Here is a 6,935-nt window from a genome sequence, read left to right on the forward strand (position 1 = left end):
CACCATGAGATTCTTACAACTCACACATCTGACACCATGAGATTCTTACAACTCACACATCTGACACCATGAGATTCTTACAACTCACACATCTGACACCATGAGATTCTTACAACTCACACATCTGACACCATGAGATTCTTACAACTCACACATCTGACACCATGAGATTCTTACAACTCACACATCTGACACCATGAGATTCTTACAACTCACACATCTGACACCATGAGATTCTTACAACTCACACATCTGACACCATGAGATTCTTACAACTCACACATCTGACACCATGAGATTCTTACAACTCACACATCTGACACCATGAGATTCTTACAACTCACACATCTGACACCATGAGATTCTTACAACTCACACATCTGACACCATGAGATTCTTACAACTCACACATCTGACACCATGAGATTCTTACAACTCACACATCTGACACCATGAGATTCTTACAACTCACATCTGACACCATGAGATTCTTACAACTCACACATCTGACACCATGAGATTCTTACAACTCACACATCTGACACCATGAGATTCTTACAACTCACACATCTGACACCATGAGATTCTTACAACTCACACATCTGACACCATGAGATTCTTACAACTCACACATCTGACACCATGAGATTCTTACAACTCACACATCTGACACCATGAGATTCTTACAACTCACACATCTGACACCATGAGATTCTTACAACTCACACATCTGACACCATGAGATTCTTACAACTCACACATCTGACACCATGAGATTCTTACAACTCACACATCTGACACCATGAGATTCTTACAACTCACACATCTGACACCATGAGATTCTTACAACTCACACATCTGACACCATGAGATTCTTACAACTCACACATCTGACACCATGAGATTCTTACAACTCACACATCTGACACCATGAGATTCTTACAACTCACACATCTGACACCATGAGATTCTTACAACTCACACATCTGACACCATGAGATTCTTACAACTCACACATCTGACACCATGAGATTCTTACAACTCACACATCTGACACCATGAGATTCTTACAACTCACACATCTGACACCATGAGATTCTTACAACTCACACATCTGACACCATGAGATTCTTACAACTCACACATCTGACACCATGAGATTCTTACAACTCACACATCTGACACCATGAGATTCTTACAACTCACACATCTGACACCATGAGATTCTTACAACTCACACATCTGACACCATGAGATTCTTACAACTCACACATCTGACACCATGAGATTCTTACAACTCACACATCTGACACCATGAGATTCTTACAACTCACACATCTGACACCATGAGATTCTTACAACTCACACATCTGACACCATGAGATTCTTACAACTCACACATCTGACACCATGAGATTCTTACAACTCACATCAGACACCATGAGATTCTTACAACTCACACATCTGACACCATGAGATTCTTACAACTCACACATCTGACACCATGAGATTCTTACAACTCACACATCTGACACCATGAGATTCTTACAACTCACACATCTGACACCATGAGATTCTTACAACTCACACATCTGACACCATGAGATTCTTACAACTCACACATCTGACACCATGAGATTCTTACAACTCACACATCTGACACCATGAGATTCTTACAACTCACACATCTGACACCATGAGATTCTTACAACTCACACATCTGACACCATGAGATTCTTACAACTCACACATCTGACACCATGAGATTCTTACAACTCACACATCTGACACCATGAGATTCTTACAACTCACACATCTGACACCATGAGATTCTTACAACTCACACATCTGACACCATGAGATTCTTACAACTCACACATCTGACACCATGAGATTCTTACAACTCACACATCTGACACCATGAGATTCTTACAACTCACACATCTGACACCATGAGATTCTTACAACTCACACATCTGACACCATGAGATTCTTACAACTCACACATCTGACACCATGAGATTCTTACAACTCACACATCTGACACCATGAGATTCTTACAACTCACACATCTGACACCATGAGATTCTTACAACTCACACATCTGACACCATGAGATTCTTACAACTCACACATCTGACACCATGAGATTCTTACAACTCACACATCTGACACCATGAGATTCTTACAACTCACACATCTGACACCATGAGATTCTTACAACTCACACATCTGACACCATGAGATTCTTACAACTCACACATCTGACACCATGAGATTCTTACAACTCACACATCTGACACCATGAGATTCTTACAACTCACACATCTGACACCATGAGATTCTTACAACTCACACATCTGACACCATGAGATTCTTACAACTCACACATCTGACACCATGAGATTCTTACAACTCACACATCTGACACCATGAGATTCTTACAACTCACACATCTGACACCATGAGATTCTTACAACTCACACATCTGACACCATGAGATTCTTACAACTCACACATCTGACACCATGAGATTCTTACAACTCACACATCTGACACCATGAGATTCTTACAACTCACACATCTGACACCATGAGATTCTTACAACTCACACATCTGACACCATGAGATTCTTACAACTCACACATCTGACACCATGAGATTCTTACAACTCACACATCTGACACCATGAGATTCTTACAACTCACACATCTGACACCATGAGATTCTTACAACTCACACATCTGACACCATGAGATTCTTACAACTCACACATCTGACACCATGAGATTCTTACAACTCACACATCTGACACCATGAGATTCTTACAACTCACACATCTGACACCATGAGATTCTTACAACTCACACATCTGACACCATGAGATTCTTACAACTCACACATCTGACACCATGAGATTCTTACAACTCACACATCTGACACCATGAGATTCTTACAACTCACACATCTGACACCATGAGATTCTTACAACTCACACATCTGACACCATGAGATTCTTACAACTCACACATCTGACACCATGAGATTCTTACAACTCACACATCTGACACCATGAGATTCTTACAACTCACACATCTGACACCATGAGATTCTTACAACTCACACATCTGACACCATGAGATTCTTACAACTCACACATCTGACACCATGAGATTCTTACAACTCACACATCTGACACCATGAGATTCTTACAACTCACACATCTGACACCATGAGATTCTTACAACTCACACATCTGACACCATGAGATTCTTACAACTCACACATCTGACACCATGAGATTCTTACAACTCACACATCTGACACCATGAGATTCTTACAACTCACACATCTGACACCATGAGATTCTTACAACTCACACATCTGACACCATGAGATTCTTACAACTCACACATCTGACACCATGAGATTCTTACAACTCACACATCTGACACCATGAGATTCTTACAACTCACACATCTGACACCATGAGATTCTTACAACTCACACATCTGACACCATGAGATTCTTACAACTCACACATCTGACACCATGAGATTCTTACAACTCACACATCTGACACCATGAGATTCTTACAACTCACACATCTGACACCATGAGATTCTTACAACTCACACATCTGACACCATGAGATTCTTACAACTCACACATCTGACACCATGAGATTCTTACAACTCACACATCTGACACCATGAGATTCTTACAACTCACACATCTGACACCATGAGATTCTTACAACTCACACATCTGACACCATGAGATTCTTACAACTCACACATCTGACACCATGAGATTCTTACAACTCACACATCTGACACCATGAGATTCTTACAACTCACACATCTGACACCATGAGATTCTTACAACTCACACATCTGACACCATGAGATTCTTACAACTCACACATCTGACACCATGAGATTCTTACAACTCACACATCTGACACCATGAGATTCTTACAACTCACATCTGACACCATGAGATTCTTACAACTCACACATCTGACACCATGAGATTCTTACAACTCACACATCTGACACCATGAGATTCTTACAACTCACACATCTGACACCATGAGATTCTTACAACTCACACATCTGACACCATGAGATTCTTACAACTCACACATCTGACACCATGAGATTCTTACAACTCACACATCTGACACCATGAGATTCTTACAACTCACACATCTGACACCATGAGATTCTTACAACTCACACATCTGACACCATGAGATTCTTACAACTCACACATCTGACACCATGAGATTCTTACAACTCACACATCTGACACCATGAGATTCTTACAACTCACACATCTGACACCATGAGATTCTTACAACTCACACATCTGACACCATGAGATTCTTACAACTCACACATCTGACACCATGAGATTCTTACAACTCACACATCTGACACCATGAGATTCTTACAACTCACACATCTGACACCATGAGATTCTTACAACTCACACATCTGACACCATGAGATTCTTACAACTCACACATCTGACACCATGAGATTCTTACAACTCACACATCTGACACCATGAGATTCTTACAACTCACACATCTGACACCATGAGATTCTTACAACTCACACATCTGACATCATGAGATTATCTTACAACTCACACATCTGACACCATGAGATTCTTTTTGAGCTTTACTGACAAAAAGGCAAGACCAAAGCTTTGCATTTGCATCACTGACCTGACTCTATAAATAAAACACAAAGACATTCTGGAAAAACTAGCTGCATTTCTGTTTTCAGTACATGTCTGATAGTGCCTGTACAGTAAGCTTAATGATGGGAAATGATTATTTTTACATGTCTTTTATATGAAAATGAATAATTTACACATAGCAGTGGCAGCTGTTGCTAGCTCATTACTATTAATCACTAGGGAAGTGGGCATATTTATTTACGAATTCCTTATAGAGGGGTATTTCATTTTGGTACTGATTATTGTACTTTAAAACACATCTGTTAACGTACCAACAGCATAGAACAAAATAAAAACTGAGCAAAAGATCAAGTTCCACCAGACAAACCAAGTCATACCTGTTAAGCAAGCAATAATGCCTGACAGGGTGGGTCTTATCATGTAATTAATGCCTGGCCAGGGGTGTTGTGAGGCCCGATGCCTACACCCTGGAAAAGCATTAATTACGCATTAACACAGACTCTAGAGTGTATTATTGTGCTTAAGAAATGGACTCTGTAAAATTGTTGTGTTTTACTTACTTATTTATTTTTTTATTACTATATTTTTTATATATTTTGGATGTAAAATAGTTCCTCTGCCTAATCTCACTGTCTCCCTCTGTCACACAGACACTGCCCCCAACACACACACACACACACAGACACACACACACACACACCTGTATTTCAGAAAATGCATGCTAACACAAGTCCTATTATTGTAGCAACTTTGCAATTTTTTACAGGAATGTGTTCCTGTTTTGAACCTTTGTCCCCCCTTTATTTTACGTTTTATTCAGTTAACTTATCTAAGAGGTCAGAGGTACATAAACCTCTTGACTGCTGCTGCTGCCAGTGTTGGATTTCTCTCAATCTTCACTCTCTCTCTCTCTCTCTCTCTCTCTCTCATTCTCTCACTCACACACACCTTGCTTTCATACACGCACACAGACAGAAACATAAAGACACACACAGAAACAGAAATATACACAAGGACACTCACACACACACTTTTTTATGTTATATTTAGATTTTACACTTGCTAAACAACAAGAGTGCTGTTTAGCGAGTGTAAAATAATGGCTCGATCATTCTCACTTTCACTCACATGCACGCATACACTCACACATACATGCATAAATAGACACACTTGTTTTCCAGTTTTCTTTTTTTTTAAATATATTTTACACTCACTAAACAGCAGAAGCACTGCTTAGCAAGCATAAAACAATGGTGACCGTTCGTTTTTTTTCAGTATGAGCTCCATGGCAGCTTGATACACTGCCATGAAGTGGCGGACTCGTTTTTCAGCAGGCATTACTTGTACATTAATGCCCTGCTGGAGAACTTTTAATTCTCCAATCAGGGTGCTGATGTACAATTTACCTATTTTCTAATAAAACCTAAGTGCTTTCTTTCCTTATTGTATAAAAATAGACCTGCCTTATAATCACTAGTTAAGTCATGAATGTCAACAGAATCAATAATAAAAAAAGTAAACTTTCTAAAATTATTACAATTTGTAGCATGTGTTGCTAATGAATTAGTGACATTGTGTTTCCTAATAGCCAATGTGTGTTCATGAATTCTATGTTTCAGGGTTCCCAAAGTTTTTCCTATACAGAAACACGAACACGGATCACAAACTGGAAGGTACACGGTCCCCAGAATTGCAATCAAATTTGCTTTTGGCACTAAAAGTAATATTACGGGCATTCAAAGTAACAACAAATGTGCTAGAAAAAAACTGACATTATCTCCACACTGAGATTTAAAGTTATCGGGAAGGTGGGCAATGCAAACAACATTGGTTTATTTCTAACACATCTGCTGTTACAGACTGCAATAATTTTAGGAAGTTTACATTTTTTGTCATTGATTCTGTTGACATTCATGAGTTTGGTGATTATTAGATACATTTGGAATGTATTGAATCAAGATGGCAGATCGTCTGTAGGGCAGATCAACCACCTGGACTCAATGATATTGTTGATATTAAGTGTTTATTTTGGCATCTAACAATTGAAGTGATGTTTTAACATAAGAATTTTGTAGTTTGATAGCAGATTTTAAAAGACTGTTTGTGAGACTAATGGAATGATTATTGCTTGCTGACTCAAGTGTACATTTTGGATTTTGATTGGTCATCAGGTTTTGAATAATTAACTTTTCTTGGTGTGTGATTGGAGTTAATTTATTTGT

The sequence above is a fragment of the Protopterus annectens genome, chromosome 2.part1 (genome assembly GCF_019279795.1).
Source record: "Protopterus annectens isolate FY-2018-M chromosome 2.part1, PAN1.0, whole genome shotgun sequence".
Lineage (NCBI taxonomy): Eukaryota > Metazoa > Chordata > Ceratodontiformes > Protopteridae > Protopterus > Protopterus annectens.